Consider the following 25,297-nt stretch of genomic DNA (forward strand, 5'->3'; position numbering starts at 1 on the left):
GTCTATGGATTCTTGTGGGGGATCTATGGTACATCTGAAGGGCTAGTGCCAGAATTAAATTGTAGTACACCAGTGAGTGTTGGAACAGTTAGGGCTGAAACAGAAGAGTTGATTCCAGAATCGTAATCCACCATTCACAAGCGAAAGAAAAAAATCACATGATCGTATCAATTAATGCATTTTTAGAATTTCACAAATTTCAACATTCTTGATAAAAACTCTTAGAAAAATGGGAACAGAGGACTTTCTCAACACGAGAAGAAGTGTTTGTTTTTTAAAAAATAAACGATAGCAAACATTACGCGTAATAGTAAAAGGCTGAACCATTTTGTCTGAAGATTGGTAGCATGGTAAACATATCTACTCTCACCACTCTTATTCAACATAGTGTTGGAAGTTCTAGTCTGTGCAATAAAGTAAGAAAATGAAGTTAAAAGGCATACAACTCAGAAAAGAATAAATAAAAATTTCCCTATTGAAGATGACATGATTGTCTACACAGACTATCCCAAGGAATGTGAAAAGAAGAACAAGACGAGGAAGAAGAAGCTAGAACTAATGAGTGAGCTCAATAAGTTGTCACAGAATATAAGATCAAGGTAAAAAAAAATTGTATTTATTTATACTAACAATGAACATGTAGACGCCAGAATTAATAATATGCTACCGTTTCCAGTGACTGAAAAAAGAGGTGTAAGCATTACAAAACATGTATAGGACTTGATTACTGAATGCTACCCAATATAGAAGGAGGAAATCAAAGCTCTGGATAAATGGAGAGACATAGCACATTCATGAATTGGAAGACTCCATAAAGACGCTATTTCCCACAAATGGATACACAATTTTAACTCAATTTCTATAAAAATCACCCCAAGGTTACTTTGTAGATATAGACAAGATTATTTTTAAGTTCTGAAAAAAAGAAGAAGAAGATGGTAAGAATCCGTCTTCCTGATCTTCAGACTGACTATAATAAGCTACACCAATTCAGATAGTGTGGTATTGGCACAAGGATAGACACATAGATCAGTAGAACAGACTAGAGCACCTAGAAAGAGAACTACACAAATGTGCCCTACTGATTTTTGGCAAAGTTGTTATTTTAAGCCATTAAGTTCGTGGTCATTTGTTATGCCAGGAAGTGAAGATTAATACAGGGTCCTCACTAATTATTAAGATTGTATAAATGGGTCCTGAGGCCAGCCATTTGAGGACCACTCTCCTGTGATCTTGGGCAAATATTTTAAATTTTACTAGCCTCATTCAGCTTCCACCCCTGTAAAGTTAAGATAACAATTTTCCCAAAATAATAGGGCTTTCTGAGTATCAAATGAGATCATTCATTTAAAGTAGATAGCAAAAATGTTTGGCATTTGGTTAGTGCTAATATGTGTTAGCCATTATTATTGACAGAACTATAGTTGGTTAGATCAGAGTCACAGAGGAAAGAGGAGGGTAAAGAAAAGTACTAAAAATGAATAAACACAGTAAATAAAAGTCCTAAAAGTATCTTTTTCTTTAATGAACCAGATTTGACTGCAATAAAAATAAACTCTGTTGGGTGACCCTTCTCCTGAATCACTTTTTATTGTTGTGAAAATATTGATCTGTTGAAGTAGGTTATCCTCAAAGTGTATAAAATACTATAACTCTTCAAAAAACAACAACAGCAAAACTCACACCAACTCTTACTGATGTGAAATATAATGGCCGATCCTACACTTTTAATTTTATTTCATTTCTGCATATCTTGGCAAATGTCTTGCATAAGAAAGGCCTGGCCTTTTCACAAATTATCTTGATGCTTAAGAGCACATTTTTCTGAGCCTAATCTTCTGTCTGCATGCCTTAGGAAGGATAGACCCCCAAAGATCTCCTTTCTTAAAATCACTGGGTAGATCAACTGTCATCATCTGATCTTCGGGGATAGGGATGAACACGTTCTTGTAAAAGCGACCAGGCTGGACCTCACAACCCAAAGAGCAAACATACTAACAAGAAACAGAATTAACATCTTTAGCCTTCCACTACCCCTTTTGATCTCAAAACCAAGTTCATGAGGGGTGCTGTTCTTTATTCATGTCTCCAACCATTAAATATATTGAGCAGGTACCATGTGTAAAATACATTTCAAGTCCCTGGGAATGTGCTTCTTGCTGGTGTAGGTCTATAGTCCAATATTCACTATAGTCGAATCCTTATGCACGCACCATGCACCAGTAATTCAATTAAATATTCCATATAGCACTCTGTACCACCCAGGTCCTAAGACAATGCGTGCTGGTTGTTATCATACAAAGTAAAGAAATGAATTCTTTTTTTTTTTTTAACGTTTATTCATTTTTGAGACAGAGAGAGACAGAGCATGAACAGGGGAGGGTCAGAGAGAGAGGGAGACACAGAATCCGAAATGAGCTCCAGGCTCTGAGCTGTCAGCCCAGAGCCCGACGCGGGGCTCGAACTCACGGACCGCGAGATCGTGACCTGAGCCGAAGTCGGACGCTCAACCGACTGAGCCACCCAGGTGCCCCAAGAAATGAATTCTTGTCATTCAGACGCTGTTCTGAGATTCTTCTTTTATAACTTGATCTAACCCAGCCCTCTCCTCCTTTCTCTGAGTTACTTTCTATCATATCAACCTAATTTTTTCCTCCTTCTGCTTCTTCATATCCTTTGGAGCTGTCTGAAATTATTTTCCCCACTTGTTCTTCTACTCGCTTATTGTCTATTACCCCCCAATTAACCATAAATTCCAGGAGAGAAGAGATGTCATATAACTTATCTCTGTAGCCACGTGCCCAGATCTATATGTGCCATAGTTAGTGCTCAGAACACATGAGTGTATAGATAAGGGAATCATTTGCCAGTCTCACTTCTTTTGGTCTGGAACTTCACTGCCCAATGTGGTAGCCACACATGGTTGTTAAGTACTTGAAATGTGGCTAATACAGAGTGAGATATGTTCTAAGTAAAAAGTACACATTGGATTCCAATGACTTGGTCCAAAAAAGCTTGTAAAATATTGCATTAATAATTTTTATGTTGATTCTATGTTAAAGGAATAATATTTTGAATATATTAGATTAAATAAATATATTCTTAAATACGTTAAAAGTTAATTTCACCTTTTTTCAACCTTTTGGAGTGTGGCTACTAGAAAATGTAAAATTTCATATGTAGTTCACCTTTATGGCTCGTGTTATGTGTCCATTGGACAGCACTGGTCTACAATGGTAGCCATTGAAAACAAATTCCAGGAGAGTGTGATGCTAAGTGAAATAAGCCATACAGAGAAAGACAGATTACCATATGGTTTCACTCTTATGTGGATCCTGAGAAACGTAACAGAAACCCATGGGGGAGGGGAAGGAAAAAAAAAAAAAGAGGTTAGAGTGGGAGAGAGCCAAAGCATAAGAGACTGTTAAAAACTGAGAACAAACTGAGGGTTGATGGGGGGTGGGAGGGAGGGGAGGGTGGGTGATGGGTATTGAGGAGGGCACCTTTTGGGATGAGCACTGGGTGTTGTATGGAAACCAATTTGACAGTAAATTTCATATATTAAAAAAACAAACAAACAAAAAAAAAATGAAAACAAATTCCAAGAAATACAGAGATGTGGATAGGTCAATTACTACCAGGGCCCAGGAGAAGAAGGAAACATTTGGAATAAATTCAGATTCTGGCTCCAGGCAGCTTAGAGAATGATCATTCCAAATGAAAAGAGGTGGTATCTTTATGTCCAGCGAGGTGTTTAGTAGAAGCCAGATGCCGCACCCACACTGACGGTTTGGGAAAAGTGGGCTAGGATTAAGGCTGCCACAACCACATTCCAGACCTCTTCAGAAACCGCATCCCTCCCCTTGATGTGTGACCCAAATACTATCAGGATGTTGGGCAGCGATTAATGGTGACAGTTTTACGAGCACAGTGGTGCATAGGGATACAGACAAGGAGCTCCCCAGCCGCTCAGGAGGGACTTTTAAAGGCCATTAAATCAATGCTGTGATATTTTATGTTTCACTCCAACGGTCCTGGCTTCAGACGAGCCAATTCAGAGAGGGATCTGTGTATGCATGCGTGAAGCTTCTCTAGAATTACAGTGGAAAGCTTTGATAACAGGCTGGTTCTGCTTTGCCTTAAACACGGGGCTTGGAGAACTTCTCAGGTAAGGAGCCTTGTCTTACGCAGTTTTCCCAGTGGAAGAGGTTGCCTTTTGTTCAGGGTTCCTGATCTCTATTTTTTTCTTTGGACACTTGAAGTATGTGGACGTCCAGAAAGCCAGGGATGGCTTTGGTTGATATGGCTCTGAGACTTTCTCGACTACTGCTTTTATTTTTTATTTATTTATTTTTTTACATTTATTTATTTTTGAGAGACAGAGACAGAGCACGAGTGGGGGAGGGGCAGAGAGAGAATGAGACACAGAATCCAAAGCAGGCTCCAGGCTCTGAGTTGTCAGCACAGAGCCCGACATGGGGCTCAAACTCACAGACCGTGAGATCATGAGCTGAAGTTGGATGCTTAACTGACTGAGGCACCCAGACTTCCCCTCGACCACTGCTTTTAAACTGCAGCGGGAATGAAATTCCCCCACAGGAGAAATGGCTGATAACGCTCATGTTCTGCTTCCGTCCCAGGTCTAGAGCTCAGGAATCTGTTTTTATTTTTTTTTTTTAATTTTTTTTTTAACGTTTATTTATTTTTGAGACAGAGAGAGAGCATGAATGGGGGAGGGGCAGAGAGAGAGGGAGACACAGAATCGGAAGCAGGCTCCAGGCTCCGAGCCATTAGCCCAGAGCCTGATGCCGGGCTCGAACCCACGGACCGTGAGATCGTGACCTGAGCTGAAGTCGGAGGCTTAACCGACTGAGCCACCCAGGCGCCCCTCAGGAATCTGTTTTTAAGCCCAAGTAATTCTGATGCTGATGGTCTATGTAATTCACAGTGATCTGAGATATTTGCCTTCTAGGACAATGAGGGACTTGAAGTCCCCATAAGGAAAGGAGCTTGTCCGAATCTCCACTGAACCCCAACTTCTGGGGATGGTGTAGTCATGAAGTTTTTAATGGCTCACTGAGACAAACCATGACCAGACTTTCGGCAGAACTGTTAAGCTAAATACTTGGGGGCGGAGGGCAGGTGGCACGTTATGATCTTCGATGCCTTCCTTGACTTGGAGGCTGATCCCACTCCTACCCTATGCTCAATTGTCTTTCAAAATAGAAGCTCTTTGTATGACCTCCCACTCCTCAAAACATGTGAAAGGGGACATTAAATGGTGCTTCCAGGAGACTGAGTTCAAGGGTAAAGTTAGATTTGGAAACTACTAGGTTTCAAAACCAAATAAGATTTTTGTTTCTTCATATATACTCTGTTTACTTATAGCAGGGCTTATCAGGGTCTTTAATACATTCATGTCATTCAATTAATTTAACCTCAGAAATCTCACAAAACCCTAGGTAGGGAAACAACAAGGACACTAGCATATTCAATGTTATAGTATTTTAATATTTATTACTTCTTGCAGTTATGACCACTCTCATGTGAGGGAAGGGTTGCTACTAGGACCTTCCCCAGTTAATGGATGAGGGAAGCTAAGGTACAGGGGGTTAAGTCACTTACCCAGAAGCACAGAACTCACACTCAGGTCTTCAGCCATGAAATCTAGGATTTTTTCCCACTGTCCTATGCACGGGGTTAGTGGAAAATTAAGGGGTTTTATTCAGGAAAGGGCACTTTCTATTTTGTTCTTCTCTCCAAATTACTTTGCACTTTTTCCCCCTCCCAGACCCAGCTAGAACCCTGCAAACAAAAACGTGCCAGTTTCAACACCCCAGATGTGGAATCTGTGGATGAATAGGCTCACCACCTGCCTGCTCTCCACCCTTCACCACCGACTATGGATCCCATGCTTTCTTGATTGTCAATTAATATTTAACTTAAAAACAACACCAACACACACACACACACACACACAAACAAAAAAACAAGAGCATGGAAAGTGCATGATGACTTCAGTGCTCACATTTCGGTGACCATTGTGACACCTCGGAACAGAGGAAAGTTGGGAATGAAGGGACCCTTCTCAGTGACCAACCCAAGCCTCAGACCCTCCATTCCTGTGAGGCTGGCAGTCTCCCCCACTCCAAATCCAGTCCAGTGAGAGTCAGATATGACCAAGAAACACAGTCCTTTTGGAACGTACCAGTGAGCAGCACCCAGGATCAAGCATGAGTTTCTGAAAGTATGTTGACAAGACACCAGCCACTTTGCGATAATGTGTGATGACGGATTGTCCCCTCCCCAGGTCTCTAACCATGGTGGCCTCCATGTTTCTGGCAGCCACACCACACAATGGAGTTCCCAATTTTTTTATTATAAACTTGTTTAGCATTTATTTTTGAGAGATAGAGAGAAACAGAGTGTAAGAGGGGAGGGGCAGAGAGAGAAGGAGACACAGAATCCGAAGCAGGCTCCAGGCTCCGAGCTGTCAGCACAGAGCCTGATGTGGGACCCGAACCCACAATCCTCGATTGAGATCGTGACCTGAGCCGAAATCAGGGGCTTAACCGACTGAGCCACCCAGGCGCCCCTGGGGTTCCCAATTTTTTGTCTCCTGTGTACACGTATACCTCTGGCTGGTAGGCCTGAGTCAGAAGCATCATAACGTGGCAGTCTCTCTGGACCTAGATTCCCCATTTCTTTTTTATAGATTTCCATTTCCTTTCATTCTTGTATTTGTGTGAGTGCGTGTGCATTGTGTATACATGAGTGTGCATATATGTGTGCAAATGTGTGCGTGTGCCCCCACTGAGTGCACTGACGAGGAGAGACATTTACTAGTTCCTTAGTGCCACGTCGTAGACTCGTGTTCTCTCTATATAAACACATTTCTGCAAATGACAAATGCAGTCATTAATTATTCAAGACCACAGCTATCCTGGCATTCACCACTGGGAAGCCCTTGTAGAAGAAAGTAACAGACTTGCACAGGGGAAGCAGGACCCAGGGATGTTCCCAAACACCCCCCACAATCTTATCTTCCGTTTCTACACCAAAGGAAACCACTGAGCGCCAACATTACAGATTAGTGCTCGATAGCATCATGGTTTAGATGCCCCTTGTGATGAAGAGCTGGCCACCTCGGGAGAGTTCCCCACTACTGTTTCAGGTTCTCTGTAACAGCTCCTGTTGGTCCTCAGTGGCTCTGTAGAGCTTTAAGGAGCTAACCTGTCCCTTCTACCTAATAGCATTTCCTATCTTTCCTCGGCCCCCAGCAGGAAGAAAAAAATTAAGTTTTAGAACATTAATAAACAATACCACTTTTCCTTTACAACGATCAGAGCTTATTAAGAAATAAGATTCAAGAAACACAGCAGTGAAACTAAAACCTCCCCGATTTGTTACTGACAAAGCTTATGTGGAAGGTAAACCAGGTCAGCCGTCATTAAGGGCTTTATTTTACTTCACCTCTGAATTAAATTTACCCACCTGTTGTATGCAGCACTGGGTCACTGAGTGCTCCCCATGTCCTGACCCCAATCTGGGCAGAGACTGCCTCTGTAAACTATCCACTGGGAAAAGGCAGACGTGTAGGTCCTGCGGACAGGGGCCGGCTCTACAAAGAGGTAGCTCAGAAGGGGACGAGATGAGCGAAGCCAGTGTTTTCCTCTCAAACAGCAACCATGTAAGTGAATACTTATCCTCTGGGGAAGAGGAAAAGTAAAACCAGAGAGAAACAGTAAGTCTCTTTCCCCCCCCTTTTTTTTTGCAATGGGATAAGATTTCCCTCCCTCGGCAGATACTTGAGTTGTAGAGAAGAGGAACATCCCTCCCCCTCCCTAGCGATTGATATCTCTTGTTGGGCTGGCCTCATTAACTCATAATCCTGGTTGACCTTCTCTGGAAGTCATTTGTGCTTCAAATTTCCATTTTGCTTGTGAGCCTGAGAATAGATAAAACTATGATGTCTAGGCAGAGCAGGGTCCAGTTGAGGAAACTGAGGTCCAGAGTGATTAAGTGGCTCCTTCAGGATCACACATCCACACATCAGACCCCTGCCTCCTCCCCATCAGGGCTCTTTTTTTGCCACAGCACCTCTCTCTGCCATGCTGGCTCCCCAGGTGAGGACCATTAGCAGGGCAGACTATCGTTACAGTATTATCTGTCAAATGAAATAATGATTCTGAGATTCTGGCAGCCTGAGCCAGATGAAAACTGGCAGCCCCAGGAGGAGAGAGTATTTGACTCAGCACAGTCCCTTAATCCATCCTGTCTTCTACTTCCTCCTCGCACGGCACAGGGGGAGAGTGGTAATCTGTCTCTATTGCCTTGGCAAACAAGCAGATGTTGAAAGCAAGCTGAGAACTGACGACCGGAAAAGCAAAATGGGGGAGGAACCTGTATTCTAAAGGAAGATTTTGATTTGATCAAAGGGAGGAAAATGAGAACAAAGGGATAAAAATGAGACAAAATGGTTTAAAGAGGGGGAAAGTTTCACTGTGCCAGAGCCCGGGAATAAGAAAATAGAGAAAGGTGATCATCCCTCATTAATGGAATCCCATGCCTTGCACACCCTTGGCAGGTGACATCCATGAGAATCTTGTTCAATTGGCCTGGTTTTGCAGCCAATCGGAAGTGAAGCGCTCAACGTGATCTATTTTAAATGTATTGCAGCTGAATTATTTAATTTGAAATTTAGCTGGTGCCACAGGCACTGGAGCGGGAGCAAGAAGAATGAACAAAATTATTTCATTGGAAAACGGTTTAATTTTTAATTATGAGAGGGAGCACTTTGGGGGAATGAGGTGATTGGTCCATGAAAGCTCTGTCTCCTGGATTCATGTGGAGTCATGACAAGCACTTCAGTGTATTTAATTATCCTGTCCTGGTGTCTGTCCACTGATTCTGGGAACTAACAGGGAGAAGAGGCATAAACAGCAGAATTATAATAATAACAATGATAATTGCAACTCATGTTTGTGTAGAGGAAACTTCCATTGATTTGCTTGTTATAGATACCATAAGGTAACCTTGAAGTCTTTTTGTCTTTTTGTATGAAAAGAGGAAAGGATACAAAGCCCTCTGCAATAGTAGAAAGCACACCTGGGCTGGGAATGAAGAATACAGTATCCTATCTTTATTATTGCCACGGTAACTATAATCATGCAACCTTGAACAGGTCACTTTACCTCCCTATGTGTCTGGGGACTTTTGTGATCCCTTTCAACGTTAAAATGTGCCTCTCCTATGTGACTCTAAACCAGAATCTGTTCTCTGTAGATGAGGCTCTTTGGGAATCCAATTCATTCTACTAAATATCATTCTTATAATGCATCATTTAATAACTCTTTACTAAGCAGTACGTGGTCCATATGACCTCTCAGAGTCAGGCAGACTTGGATTTGAATTCAAGTTATGATAGTTCCTAGCCTGGTACTCCTGAGCATGTTAGTTGATTTCTCTGAGCCAAAATCTTCCCAAAATAGGGAGAATGGTAGTGTAGCTGACTCTTGAACAATGCAGGGGTGTGGGGTGTCAACACTCCATGCAGTTGAAAATCCACATGTAACTTTCGAGTCCCCCAAATTCAACCACTAAGTCTTCTGTGACCAGAAGCCTTACTAATAACATAAACAGTCAATGAATACCAATTTTGTATGTTCTATGCATTATATACTGTATTCTAATAATAAAATAGAGAAAAAAGTTAAGAAAATCATAAGGAAGAGAAAATATGTTTTTAGTACTGTACCGTATTTATTTTAAAAATTCATACAATCAACAAACTAAAAGACAACCTACTGAATGGGAGATGACATTTGCAAGTGACATATCCAATAAAGGTTCAGTATCTGAAAGGTATAAGGAACTTATACAACTCAACACCAAATCATCATCATCATCATCATCTAGTTAAAAAGCAGGCAGAAGACATGAATGGACATTTCTCCAAAGAACACATACAGTTGGACAACAGACACGTGAAAAGATGGTTAACATTACCAGTCATTAGGGAAATGCAAGTCAAAACCATAATGAGATATCACCTCACCCCTGTCAGAATGACGAAAATAAAAAACACAAGAAATAGCAAGTGTTGGTGAGGATGTGGAGTAAAAGGAGCCCTTGTGCACTGTTGGTAGGAATGCAAACTGGTGCAGCCACCGTGTAAAACAGTATAGAGGTTCCTTAAAAAGTTAAAGATAGATTACCATATGAACCAATATTTCCACTACTGGGTATTTATGTAAAGGCTACAACACATTGATATATGCACTGCTATGTTTATTGCAGCATTATCTACAATAGCCAAATTATGGAAACAGCTCAAGTGTCCATCAATAGATGAATGATAAATAAATGGTGTGCACACACAAACACACACACACACATATGCACACACAATGGAATATTACTCAGCCATTAAACAGAATGAAATCTTGCTATTTGCAACAACATGGATGGATCTAGAGGACATAATACTAAGTGAAATAAATAAGAGAAAGACAAATGCCTTATGATTTTACTTACATGTGGAATTTAAGAAATAAAACAAATCAGGGGCACCTGGGTGGCTCAGTCAGTTAAGGATCCGACTTTGGCTCAGGTCATGATCTCACAGTTCAATTTGTGAGTTCGGGCCCCGTGTTGGGCTCTGTGCTGACAGCTCAGAGCCTGGAGCCTGCTTCATTTCTGTATCTCCCTCTCTCTGCCCCTCCCCAACTCGCACTCTGTCTCTCTCACTTAAAAATAAACATGAAAAAACAAGTTTAAAAAAAAAAAAGAAAAAGAAATAACACAAAGAAACAAAGAAAAGAAAAGAGCCAAACAAACAAACAGACTCTTAACAATAGACAACAAATTGATGGCTACCAGAGGGGAGATGGGTGGAAGGATGGGCAAAATAGGTGAAGGGGATTAAGAGTACACTAGTATACTTACCATGGGGCACCTGGGTGGCTCAGTCAGATGAGCATCCAGCTCTTGATTCCAACTCAAATCATGATCCCAGGGCCATGGGATCAAGCCCTGCATTGGGCTCCATGCTGACCATAGAGTATGCTTAAGATTCTCTCTCTCTCTCTCTCTGCCCCTCCTGTTTGTGTGCACACACATGCATGCTTGCTGTCTCTAATATATATATATATATATATATATATATATATATATATATATATTATATACAATATATATGTATATTATAAAAATATATATTAATATAAAAATTTTATAAGAAATATATATATTCTTATTATGAAGAGCACTGAGTAATGTATAGGACTGATGAGTCACTATATTATACACCTTAAACTAATATAACATTGTATTTTAATTATTCTGGAATTAAACATGTGTTTAAAATATTTATAAGTGGATGTGTGCAATTCAAACTCCTGTTGTTTAAGGGTCAATTGTATTGCTTCAAGGTTTGTGGTAAAAATTAAATGATGTTGTCCATGTAAAGTACTTAAAAGTGAAGTTCAGTAAATACTAGTTTCATTTGTCATTGGCATCATCATCCCCATCACCATTATCATCATCGTCACCATCATCATCAGTAATATCATCACCATCATCATCACCATCCCCATCACCATCATCACCATCACCATCACCATCATCATCCCCATCACCATCATCACCATCACCATTATCATCATCATCATCAGTAATATCATCACCATCACCATCATCATCCCCATTACCATTATCATAATCGTCACCACCATCATCAGTAATATCATCCCCATCATCATCACCATCACCATCATCATCATCATCGCCATCACCATCATTGTCATCATCATCAGTAATATCATCACCATCATCATCATCACCATCCCCATCACCGTCATCACCATCACCATCACCATCACCATCATCATCCCCATCACCATCATCACCATCACCATTATCATCATCATCATCAGTAATATCATCACCATCACCATCATCACCATCCCCATCACCGTCATCACCATCACCATTATCATCATCATCCCCATCACCATCATCACCATCATCAGTAATATCATCACCATCACCATCATCATCCCCATCACCATCATCCCCATCACCATTATCATCATCATCATCAATAATATCATCACCATCACCATCATCATCCCCATCACCATTATCATCATCGTCACCATCATCATCAGTAATATCATCACCATCATCACCATCATCATCACCATCACATCATCATCATCATTGCCATCACCATCATTGTCATCATCATCAGTAATATCACCATGATCATCATCACCATCCCCATCACCGTCATCACCATCACCATTATCATCATCATCGCCATGACCATCATCACCATCATCAATAATATCATCACCATCATCACCATCACCATCACCATTATCATCATCATCGCCATCACCATCATCACCATCATCAGTAATATCATCACCATCACCATCATCATCACCATCACCATCATCGCCATCACCATCATCACTATCCTCATCAGTGATATCATCACCACCATCATCATCACCATCACCATCACCACCATCATCACTATCACCATCATAACATGCTAGGTTCTCTCATAGACATTGGGAAAATGGAGGTGAGTAAGATGTAGTTCCTATTACCAAAGGGACATTAATATTCTAAGGAAAATAGACACAAACTGTAAATGTTGTCATTCAGGTTTGAACAAGGGACTCTAAGATTATAGAAGAAGAACGGGAAACTGTGGCCCATGGAGATCACATGGCTTGCCCAAGAACATCCAATGTGTTATGCATAGTGCTGGAACAAGAAGCCCAGCATTCTGTCCTCATTGAAAATAAATACAACCTCCCCCCCCCCCAAAAAAACCTTTATAAGAAGATATTTCAAGAAACTAAATGAAATTAACGTCCCGAGTCTAACCTCTGCAAATTGTCCAATAGTCTCTTCTATTTTCCCACACCTCGGGGACTATCAAACAAAGATTTTTACTATTTTCTATTCACAACTCAGTTTTAAATCAGTAACAAATGGTGCAAAACATGGTACATTTATATACATATGTGTAATCTCGTGTGAATGTGTAAGTACAAATATTCAGAAATGTGTGTCTGTAGGCACATGTAGCTGTATATAGCGATGCATACTTGATCCCTATGCACAAACATTAGTCTGTTTGTGGATAGCCCATGTGCACATCCATATGTGACCATGCATATATTTATACACAGGCATGCATGTGTTCAAACATACATCCACACAGATACATATGCACAGAGGGTGTTTTGACAACACTGTGAACAGCTCCAGCAGCAAACACCGTGGAGATTCCTATAATTTAATTCAGCAATTGTCAGTAAACTTTGATTCTCGTTCGGGAGGAGCTGGGATCTCCAGCTGCACTGGAGCCTTAGCTCTCAATCATCTTAAGTCAATTAAAACAATGCTTTAAAGCATCAGGCTTCTGCCTTAACTGCACATCTAAAATATAGAGTTTGTACTTCGTTCCAAGTAAATCAGACAGTCCTAGATCAAGAATAGAACTTGACAATGGGTCTCAAGTGCTATAACAACTTCAGGAGCATGCTTGAGATGCCCATCATTCATTCTCAGTCCCAGAGACTCTAAGTCCAGACCCAGGGGTCTATGTTTTACAAGCCTCATCGGGGACTTAGATGTGGTGGTTTGTGGAATATCTTTTGAGGAGGACTGCATTTGAGATGATCTAAGCCTCCTTATTTTGCAAATGTAGATAGAGATCCCAGATGGTGATGTGACTTTCCAAAGTTCTGCTGTTGTTAATGGCAAGATGGGATTTGCAACACAGACCTTGTGCCCATTTCTCAGCAGGTTTGTGTATGGTGTTATTATTTTACCTGTGCAAGTCCCTCATCTTCCAACAGGGTTTTAAGCTTCCCAGGGTAACCTCTTTCTCCTCATTCTCTCTTTCTATTTCTCCCTCTCTCATTTCTATCCCTATCTCTATCTTTATCTCATCTCTATCTCCAGTATTTGAATACACATGATAAACCAAATGAAGAGAGCAAAACGTGGAGAAATGCATAAGAAAAATAGCTTGGTGGAAAAGGGGGTGGCCTGCGTCTGGAAGAGAGTGAATAGTTACTGAGTTTCTATTTTGTGACAGGCAGTTTGTTAGAGCTTTCTATCAGCTAGAACTACGATTGCCTGCAAGTAACCGAAAGCCTAACCAGAGGGCTAAAACTAATAGAAATTTATTTTCGTTGGTCAAATATGGATCCAGAGTAAGGACTTGACAGTATGGAGACTGGTAGCTGTATGTTAACAGGTCTGTTTGCCATTTCCTTGTCACCTCCTAGTCACAAGATGGTTGCTGCAGCTCCACCCATTGCATTTGAAATCAAGGCAAGAAGAAGGCTGGCTAGACATACCAGTTTCATTTTTCCTTTTTATTGAGGAACAAAAGTTTTCCTAGAAAATTTCATGAGGCTTTAGATTATGTATAACCGGAGAAATATTTAGCTGAAAGATTGTTCTGAGAAGTAAAATGGTTTATTTGTTGTTAGCAAAGACGAAGAAGGATCGGCTTTGGGATATTTTGCATCTTCACACTTATATCATGATGGAGAAGGGAAGGAATAATCCATGTGATATAAAGACAAAACAGTCGGCCCTTCTTTGCCAATGTTTTGTAGGTGATGATGGGAAAATTGTGTTTTCATGCAGCAGGCAGCATTCCAATTTACTTTACATACCAAGAACTGAACAAATTTCCTTTACATACCAAGAACTAGGTGCTGTAAATATAAGATAGAAATAGACATGATTCAAGCAATGGTTACACTTAAGGACCAACCATGGGAGCAACATTGAAATTCAATATAACATGTGCTACAATGGAAACAAAGTGTTCTATTTTTGCATGCCATTTGCATGCCCCTCTAAGCCTTGATTTGCTCTCCCTATGTCTTAGGACAAAGAACTAAACCCCACAAAGTTCAATATGATCAAAACTGGGACCACCTTACCAGACTCATCCCTTCTCATTCTGGGCACATATCCATCACAAGCTTTCTATAATTACTGTAATGGGCCAAGCTTCTTCGTACCTCAGGCCCCTTGCACATGCCATTCCCTCTGTTTAGAATTATGTTTTACCCACCTCAACACACTTCACCTATCAATCTCTATTCATTCAATCTCAGCCCTCATATGATATCTAGCCCCTTTGACTAGACCATATCCCACCCTTCTAACACTCATAGTGCCCGTCACATTTTGCTAGTATATGCTTGTGTGACAATTTGATTGATATATATTTCTTGCCCTATATTTTAGACTCTGTGAGGGAAGGGGCTATGTGTACTTGGATAACCATTTCACCTCCAGCACCTAGCACATAGTAGGTACTCAGTAAACATCTCTTAAATTGATGGACACATGAATGAGTAGAATGAAGCCTCAAGTTCTATTTAGGCTCCATGAGGTCTATAGCATTTGAACTTGTCCTCCTCGATCCTTTATTTTACCACCTCTTAAATAGATAGGACACAGTGATGATCGCTCAGGGGTTTCCCAGCTTTATTTTTTACTGAGACCTACTCCTGAGCTCTGACTCCAACGCTGCCTTTCTATGTGACCCTGGGCAACACGCTTAACCACTCTCAGTCTCAGTCCCCTTCTCTGTGAAACCAGTAGAGATGATCTCTAAGGCTCCTTCCACACCTGAAACATCAGTGAGTTTTTGAAACTCCAGAAGGAACATGAAAACCACAGGATGAGAGCCGGAGGGATTCTGCTGAGTTGTGGGTTTTGCAGGTGTATCTCAGCAGGTTCCCGGGAGCCATTCTTGAAGGGACTCAGCGTGTTACCTGGACTAATTTATAAAGGAAATGAAAAGGAAATGGACTCGTTATAATGAACACCATTAATTCACCACTCCAGACTTCACTGTTTGAACAGCAAGTATCAAGCCATTCAATTGTCATCTGTCGATTGAATTCTGCTATTTTGCCTGTTGGAAATGACCGGCCAACACAACAGCGTGCAGACAACGACATGACTACTAATTAGCATATATATTGTTTGTCCTGGTATAAATTTATGGCAAACAGAAATATTTTACACTCCAGTAAAGTTAATAAATGAAGCTTTGGGCTATAAAAATTTCATGTTCCTTTGTGCAAAGGTCAATTATAAATAGTTAAGCACATATTCATTCAAAAGTGTGAGGCCTCGCAGCCAGGAGAATGAAATATATTCTGGTCAATTTACACTCTGGCTGGACTTGCCTCTCATTTTATAGCTTTGATGACATCCCTCTTTGCTGGTCCACACTGGCTGGTTCCTAAAGAGCTCCTCTGGCTAGAGAGACTGAATGAAATGAGTATGTACATGTTCCCAGGTCTGGTTTGACACCCACAGTGTATTCAACAAATGTTGGTTTAAACTGAAGGGGACAGCCCATGTGAGAGAAGGAGGAAGGGATCCAGAGCAACTCCTAAAACCCTTTGCTCATGGCAGGAACCCTGGATAGATAGGGGTTCTGGTCCCAGTTCTGCTATGAATCCACTAAGACACCTTGGCAAAGTGACTTTCTCCTCTCCATGCCTTTTCTTTTTTTTCCTCTCCAATGAAAAGAATGGATTGTATCGGTATTCCAGTAATCTATGGCTCCATAAAAATTACCCAAATGTAGGTTGGTTTGTTGTTTTTAAAACATCAATCATTTTCGTACATCTCGTGCTTTTGTGGTGAGGAAATGAGGCTGGGCTCCATAGCAGATCCTTCTCTTCTGTCTCAGTGGAGACCGTAGTATTTCCCTGGCAGACGGGCTGGTGTGGAGAGTGCAGGATACCTACTTTCATTTGTCTGGTGCCTTGGGAGTATGGCTAGAAGGCTGTGCTCCGCTGAGACTGCTGACTGGAGCACCTATGGGTGCACACCCTTCCAGCACGGCATTGGCAGGATAATCAGACTTGGCATATGGCACCTCAGGGCTCTAAGAGAGTTTTCCAAGGGGCAGGAGGTGGATGCTGACAGTTTCTTACAATCTGCACCCAGAAAACTGGCATGGCACCCTTTCTGCCACATGCTACTGCAGAGAGCGATCGTAGGGACTACCCACATTCAAGTAGAGACAACATAGACCCTGCTTCTTGATGAGGGCAAGATCAAAGATCTTTCAGCCACCTTTAAGCTGCCACTATATCTAAGCTTTTGATTTTGCTCCATATTGAGAAGTGTTACATGGAAAAGGATTTGGTGGATAAGTACATTGAGAAAGTTGAACCACTGTTTTTAAACAACCAGACACCTCAGAGTCTTTTACTTATCCTTCATTCTGTCAACACTTACTGTTCACTTGTGAGGCTACAAAAAATGTAGCAGTGAACAAAATGGAGCTTGCCTTCTAGTGAGGAGGGGGAGTTAGGCAATAATAAAAGAAACACATAATGTCTGGTCCTGGTAGGTATGTATTAGGAAAGCAGGCTGCAGTGACAAAATTTACATTTTCAGACGGGGCAGTTAGAAGGGTTGAGAAAAGCATATGTCAGGAGGTAGCTGAATAGTTAGAATGGAAGCCATACAGAGAGTCTGCACCGTACCAACAGCAGGGTCCGAGGCCCTCGGGGTGGGTGGGTTATTGGCCGAAGTGGCTGGGATGGAGTGAAAGAGAACCTAAGAGCATAGTGTTGAGTCAGAGAAGTAGGCAGGGCCTTGGGGAGCCAGGAAAGACTTAGGAATTTATGGAAAGGGTAATGGAAAACAACTGGAGGTTCCTGGGTAGAGGTAGGATACAGTTTGACTTTCAAAAGAGCTCTCTGGCTGCTCTACAGAGAATAAACAATGAGGAGTAAACACGTAGAGGACTGGTTAAGAAGTCATTGCAGTATTCCAAGTGAGAGATGATGACGTTGGCACGACCGGTGATGGAGATGAGACTAGGAAGTAGGGGCACTCTCTCCTCAGATGGGTATATTTTAAAGATGGCTCCCAGGCCCTTGAGAAAGACATTTCTGGGTTATAAAACTTGCAACAGTCTGGGAGAAGATTTACATCTCAAAGGGACAGAGAAAGAATTTAAGACTGGAAGTTTTCTGAAGCAAACGCTCTACGAAAAGGCAGGTCGTGTTCAGGAAGAAACCTGTCGAAGGCTTAGTTAGACTAGGGGCAGTGTTAAGACTGCCTGCTCACTCTGTCATCCGATGCTTCCAGGTTCGGAAACTTTGGCACTTGAGATGGAATCTCAGCAGCCTGGGGCTGTTCTGCCACAGACTGCAAGACCCTGCACAATTACACTAAATTATCTTTGTCTCCACTTGTTAATTCTTCTACCTCAAAGCCTTTGCATGCTTCTTTTTTTTTTTTTCCCCCGGAAAGGATCTTCTACCAGATCTTGGGGTGTCTGACCTCCTTATTTCCTGCCAGTCTTCAGTCTTAGTGAGGCCTACCCTGACCACTGTATTTAAAGCAGCAACTGTCCCTCTGCTGTCCTCTCTCCCCTTTATCCCTTATGTACTATTTCATTTATTTATTACATTTCTTGTTTATGATCTGTCTCCTTCTGCTGGAATGGCAGCTTTATGGGCCCTATAATGTAGCCCGTCATAGAATTACTTATGATAAGAAGAAATTTAAAATTAAAAACACTGTAAGGGACAACATTAGAGGAAGCGTCAAGGAAGCTGATGCCTCTACTCAGAGGAATAGTATGCAATCACTTAAATTATGTTTATAGAGAGAATCTATCAGGAAAGCATACATATAGAGAGGATAGTTTAAAAGGTTCACGTAAGTGCTATCTTATAAACACCAAAATTTAAAAAAATAACTATGAATAGAAAAAAAACATTGGGAGGAAATGTGTCATGGCATTCATAGAGATTTTCTTTAGGTGATATTATATCTATACTTATATATGTATATTTATATCTAGATAAAAAGATGCCTATCTATATTTATATAGATATTTAATGTTTTATTCTTTTCTTAACCTTAATTTTTTTTAATTTTTAATATTTTTTTAATTTATTTTTGGGATGGAGACAGAGCATGAGTGGGGGAGGGGCCGAGAGAGGGAGACACAGAATCTGAAGCAGGCTCCAGGCTCCGAGCTGTCAGCACGGAGCCCGACGTGGGGCTCAAACTGGTGAACCACGAGATTGTGACCTGAGCTGAAGTCAGACACTTAACCGACTGAGCCACCCAAGTGCCCCTAATGATTTGCAACTTTTAAATAATGAGCAGGTTTGTTTTTAGTATGGAAACGTAGAATGTTTAAAAAATTAAAGACTCTATAAGACTCTTAAGATTATAAACTTCTGGTCCCAAATTTGGGACACATCCATGTCATCCAAACTGCCTTGGTGCTTATAATGGGCCATGTCTTAAAATTTTTTAACTGATTTATTTACTTTGAGAGACAGAGAGAGCCCAAGCAGGGGCGGAGCAGAGAGAGGGAAAGAGAGAGAGAAAACCAAGCAGGCTCCATGCTATCAGCATGGAGCCCGATACGGGGCTCGAACTCAAGGACGGTGAGATCGTGACCTGAGCAGAAACCAAGGTCGAATGGCTAACCTACCGAGCCACCAGGCGCCCCTAATGGGCCACGTCTTGATGTGTATGAGGTATTGAGAACAGAGAAAGCTGAAGCCTATCTTTTGAAAAACTCCCATGGAGCAGTTTGGGGACAGAAGCATGCCCACAGGGTGCTTTGGGGACCCCGCATACCACAGAGAGGAGCTGGGTACGCAATGCAGCAGGTATTATCAATATTAGCCCAGTAACTAGGCAACTAAAAGATTTGTAAAGAAAGCACAGCATCACGCGATATGCAGGGATGTGTTTTAAGGAGACACGGTGGGGATTAACAGCCCTGTGATTCATGGAAACAGCAATTTGTCACCGGCGCTATCTGCAGCCGGTAGGGGACAAAGGTAAAGACAATGCAGAACTGTGCCAAGGAGCTGAGTGATAAGCACAGACAGGCAAAGCACCAGCATGACTTTGCTTTAATTATTCTGAGCCTTCCTCTAAGCAAAGTCTGGGGGCATTGTTGTCCCACTTTTCTTTGTTTTCCTGTTTGTTTTTAAACACTGAAGTCAGTTTTTCTAGGCTGTCTCCTTGGACCAAAGGGAAGACTCTTGTTTTATTGCATACCTACTAGGTCCAGCCATTAGCTACAGTGGTATCTTTTAAACCTCTCCGTTACCAGCAGCATGGGCATTATTATTATTCTTATTTCAGACATGAGTAAATTAAGACTTACCAGAGGTGATGGTGCAGTTTTGTTACAAGATTATACATTAGTAGCTGTAGGCTCTTTGTATACAATTCCTGGCTACCCAGCCTTCCTCAATGTCCGCATCTACATTGCCAATTAAGTTATACTTGTGTATTGAGTGTTTCCTCTGGAGCTGGGTTCAGAGAGACCTCTAAACCTGTTGCTCAGAGTTGGAGAATTACAGACGATTGCAAAAGGAACCACAGCATTTGGTGTTGGGTCTGTCAGTTGTCCAGGCTGCACACTGATGTGACAAGTTCACAGGCTTCTCAGCGTTCGATTTTCTAGCAAAATGGAAAATGCAATTACAGTATTCCATAAAATATCGTTGTTGGTTCAAATATAATTAAGCATCTTATTAAATCACTATTTTACCAAGTGGGATGCAGAGACTCTCCAGGGCTTCCTTAGAGAAAAACAGAGGCTGCTCTGAAAGGGGCGGGGGGCGGGGCAGTACATCTCCAGGGAGTTATAGTTAATAACCAGAGTTCTTAGGAGAAAGTGCTGCAAGGCGACTCCCTTATAGGGCAGACTCTCTTATTAAGAGTTTAATGGTAAAGTTGACTGAAGCTGACTCTTTCCATTACAATAGCTTCGGAATTTATTTCCTGGGGATCCACTTTCACTGCTTGACATTAAGGGAGTTGGCTGCAGGGAGAAGATCCAGGAGGTGAAACACCACTTGGGGAGATACTTACCTTGTCAAGGAGAATAAAAGAAGCCTCCATTAGAAAGAACCTTAAGGACTGAGCATTTACTGTGCACCTACTATGCTCCGGGCACTGGGTAAGGATATTGTCCATTTTATTTAGAGAGAAAGAAGATGAGCTATTAAGGTCCACGAACAGACTCACATGTCACTGAGCTTCTTTTCTGTGCCAGGCACTGTGCAAAGGTACCGATCAGGCAGTTTCTCACTGATTGCCACGACAGCCTGAAGAGGCATTTAGCAGGTGAGGAACCAGATCACAAAGAGATTAACAAATTGCCTGTGCCACATGACTAGTAAATAGGAGATATGCTATTGATTTCCAGAATCTTCATCTTTGGCCACTGTTTTAATTGGCAGCTAAGAAAACTGAAGCTCAGACACTAAAGAACTTATTCTACACTAGAAAACACCTCATGCAACATTACAAGTTTAAGGGAAGACAAACCTCATTTCAAAACCTAGTGCTGTTCTAGGATTGTAGGCAATTGACTTTGCCTTTCTGAGGCTCTCGCCAACGTTACTGACACAACAGTAGTCGTTAGAATCATGCAAAGGACTTGCTGAAAAGTCCAGATGGCTTGGTTCCACCCCCAGGGTTGTTGATTCAGTGTGTCTGGGTGGGCCAGAGCACTTGCATTTCTAGCAAGTTCCCGTATGACACCGATGCTGCAGACTGGGGACTCCACCTGGACAAACCCCACTCTGCCATACTCAGAATTCAAACTCTGGTTGTCCCTGGACTTAAAGACAGACTTGGCTGTAGTATCCGGGACATTGATGTTGGAGACTTGGTCTGATCCTTCCTTCTTCATTGCCTGGTTGTGTGGTCTTAGGCAAACTTACTGGTTCTTCTGAGCCTCATACTGCTTCCTTTGTCACCACCCTGCTGATGAGGATTATAGGGAGTGTTGTATTGGAAAGTATCTAGCCTATGATCTAGCCAAAATATTTAATAGATACCGATTGTCAACATTAGAAAATTATCAAGATTATTTCCATGGTGCATGGCTTCAGACTTTCTTTACTTTTTTATTCACTAAATATACCAAGCGCTGCAACATTTCTTGCAATATTTTCATTTCTTCAGTCTCTGTATTCCTAATTACCAAAATATGCTGTAGGTCCACTGTAAACCATACAGAGCAAACCCTGCACCTACAGCTCCCATCATTATTGCTGGAGAAATATTACATATGTAGTTTTAGTTCAGAAGTCATGATTTACAGAATGAATCCCCTAGAAGACAAGGTTCTAAGTGTTTTTGAATCTTAAGTTTCTGTAACCATCAAGGACCAGGAATCACCAGGGAGGAAGCCCAGAGATAAAAGTCAAGTTGGAAGACAGGTAAGTCCCTTAATGCCAGAGGGACTGTGTCTCAAATTGAGAAGCTTCTCACCCTCTTCCATTAAGAAGGCATTGCTAGTGAATCTACATTAATAACTGTTGACCAAACCAGTTAGAAACTCTATTGGATTAAAAAATATCCTTTAGAAGTTAAGATAAAACCTTACCTCTCCCAGCCCGCTCAACCCCAAGAAGAAGCCACTAAATACTACATTCTTTCTGTCTCATCTTTTGTTCAAGTTGAAAATCAGTCCATCTGGTTCACCTTGAATCTTGAGCTGCATATTTTTAGCAGCATAAGAACCTATGTTGCCAGCATTGCTGGGGAAAAGGCAGAGCCCACGGTGTTCTCTAGCCAGGAGGAGGGCAGGAGGCTCAGAGGAGCTGAGTGCCTGAAGTTGGATGGTTCACCAGCCTTGATTCTTAACTAAGGAGCATGCTGGCTGGTGCCATGACCGAAGGACCGTGGGCCAGGAGTTAGAATTTCCAAACAGGAACTCTGATCTCAGGCCACCAATTCTTTAATGATCAAGATCAGTGTGGGAAGAAGGTTCAGAGTAATAAAGAGGGCTCTCATGTACTATTATTATAATTAATACCAAGCAGTATCTATTAAGGAATGGACATGTCATGTAGTAGGAATTATAATAGTTAACACTCATATATGCTTGCTGTGTGCTGCTCACTGTTCTAAGTGTTCTACCTTTGTTGGCTCATTTTATTATCATAACATTTCATAGATGAGAAAAACAAAAAACAAGGAACTGAAAGGTTGATGAACTACCAGGTGCTGTGTCATTAATTATCCTATGATTTCGAGGGAAGGGTATTCTTGAAACCCTAATTTAGCAGATGAAAAAAAATGAAGGTGACTTCCCTGAGATCACACAGCTTGCTTGAGACAGAGCTGATAGATTCTGAGCCCACAGAGTAGAAATCTTTGCTAGATTAGTCTGAAGGTTTCCCAGAGGGGATGAGGCTTGATAGAGCTTTGAAAGACGGAACAAACCATATTGAAGAGTGTATCTTGTTAAGATTCAGGAAGCCCAAGTTTGGAGGAAGGTTTTCAGGATGGCCCACAGTCCCTGTGCTGGTTAGATGTCCAGGGTTATCAGAAAGGCCAGGTGTTAAAATGGATAGAAACTCTGTCTGGAATACCCTTCCTATGACAGATCCATATAACAAACTCCTGTCATCTCCCGAGCCCTCCCATCAAGGGTCATCACTCTCAGAGGCCATATCTTGCTCTCCTTCAGTCTTTGGGGAAGATTTTTTCTCTTTTTCATTTGCCCCCATGATTTCTTTACTTACTGTCCTGCAGATCCTTAATAGGAAGCCCTATTTTCTTCACTAAAGTGAGGAGAGCAGAGTCTTGCCTCATTGGTGTCCTCGACCCTGTCGCTAGCAGGGACAGTCACACAACCAACACTCAGTAAGTGTTTAATTAATTGTATGAGTGGACTTTTCTCACCCAGGCAACATTTGCCTCTCCTAATGTAAAAGATGGCTAGACCATTAATTGCACAAACATTTATTGGGGTGCTCTGAGCAGGACGCTGTGGCAAATGTGGGGGATACACGTGTGCACATGACAGAATAGATATAATTTAATAGAGGACACAGCCAACGAGCAACTTATGTTTTTTAACCATTTGCATCCCCCCAAAATTCATATGTTAAAATACGAACCCTCAAGGTGATGGTAGTAGGAGGTGGGGGCCTTCGGGAGGTGATTAAGACAGGAAGACAGAGCCCTCATGAGTGAGACCCATGCTCTTATAAAATAGGACTGACAGAGTTCCCTTGTCTTCCTGCCATGTGAAGTGACATTAGAAATAACAGCCATCTAGGGAGCGGGTTGTCACCAGACACCAAATCTGTGAAGGCCATAACCTTGGATTTTCCAGCCTCCAGCATTGTGATGAATAAATAAATTAATTAATTTATAAACCACCCAGTGTTTTAGTTACAGCAGTCCAAATAGACTAAGACATCCATATTTCCACTGAATCATTCATCAAAAATCATAAGCATTTATTCTATGGCATGGACCGTGCAAGGTACTGAAGATAATCTTCAACGAGATCTAATCCCTGCCCTTAAAATGCTTACACCCTAGCCAAATCCCCAATCATAATCAATGAACATAGCCCTGGGATTTTAGCTACAAATATAGAACTAGCAATTGAAGCAATCTTGCCTGTTATGGCTGCAGCCTGGCTTGCAGAATTTCCTCACAGCTCCCTCTTTCCTCCTGGGAAAAGAGGACCGTGGTTCCCAGGACACCACGCAGCAGTGACATTTCCTCTGGCTATTAATCGGCACCTTGCCGATGAATCTGCAGCAGCACCGTGGGGACAGGGGTGTGGAGGAGGCCTCAGATGCTATTTACTGTCTCTCCAGAGAAAGTCTCTGACCTCAATTTCATTTCTTGTTTTTATTGACCCATTTCATGCTAGTGGAGTGAATTTCAAAGCCCTTTAGGGACAAATCAGCTTCTCTTGTCCTTGTTAAGTGGACATACTCCATGTGGTCATGGCTGGACACAGCCTTATCATTGGAAAGATAAGTTCTGCAGTGCTTGATTTGGCTGCAGTTACCCAGAGTGTGTCTAAGTCCTCAGAAATCAGGCTCTAGTGGCTGCATTTCATGAGCAGAACCTAGGATGGGTTCCATATTCTGAGCCTAGTTTGAAACAGGAGGAGGGCAGACAGAATGATTCTGTCCCTAAATTCAAGTATACTCATGTTTCCCCAGGGAGACACCCCCACTGAAGGAAGACTGTAGAAAGGAATTGCACAGGACCGAAAGACAGAACGAAAAGTAGAAAGAAAGAGGCAGTAACAGAGGAGGAGATAGAAGACCTGGGGCATTGTGATTAAGCAGAGAAGATTCCCAGGAGGAAGAGGCGGGACATTAAAATGAGCAAATTGGATGGATGCATCAGTTAAGGTGGAGTGTTTCACTGTAGTAACAATCAACTCTGAAATCTCAGT

The 25,297-nt window shown here is 41.7% G+C and overlaps 1 long non-coding RNA gene across 1 annotated transcript; it reads right to left on the reverse strand.

Annotated features, from left to right (window-relative positions):
• Nucleotides 1-15,473: 15,473 nt before the first annotated feature.
• LOC109270202 (uncharacterized) lies at nt 15,474-21,824 on the reverse strand. The gene is made up of 4 exons (XR_002081480.2): nt 21,707-21,824; nt 21,100-21,179; nt 20,231-20,529; nt 15,474-15,835 (listed from the first exon to the last, which is right to left on the reverse strand). It is a non-coding gene; the product is annotated as an uncharacterized LOC109270202 (long non-coding RNA).
• Nucleotides 21,825-25,297: the final 3,473 nt, after the last annotated feature.

This window comes from Panthera pardus, unplaced genomic scaffold, assembly GCF_024362965.1.
Source record: "Panthera pardus isolate Hobbes unplaced genomic scaffold, ASM2436296v1 HiC_scaffold_20, whole genome shotgun sequence".
Taxonomy (NCBI): domain Eukaryota; kingdom Metazoa; phylum Chordata; class Mammalia; order Carnivora; family Felidae; genus Panthera; species Panthera pardus.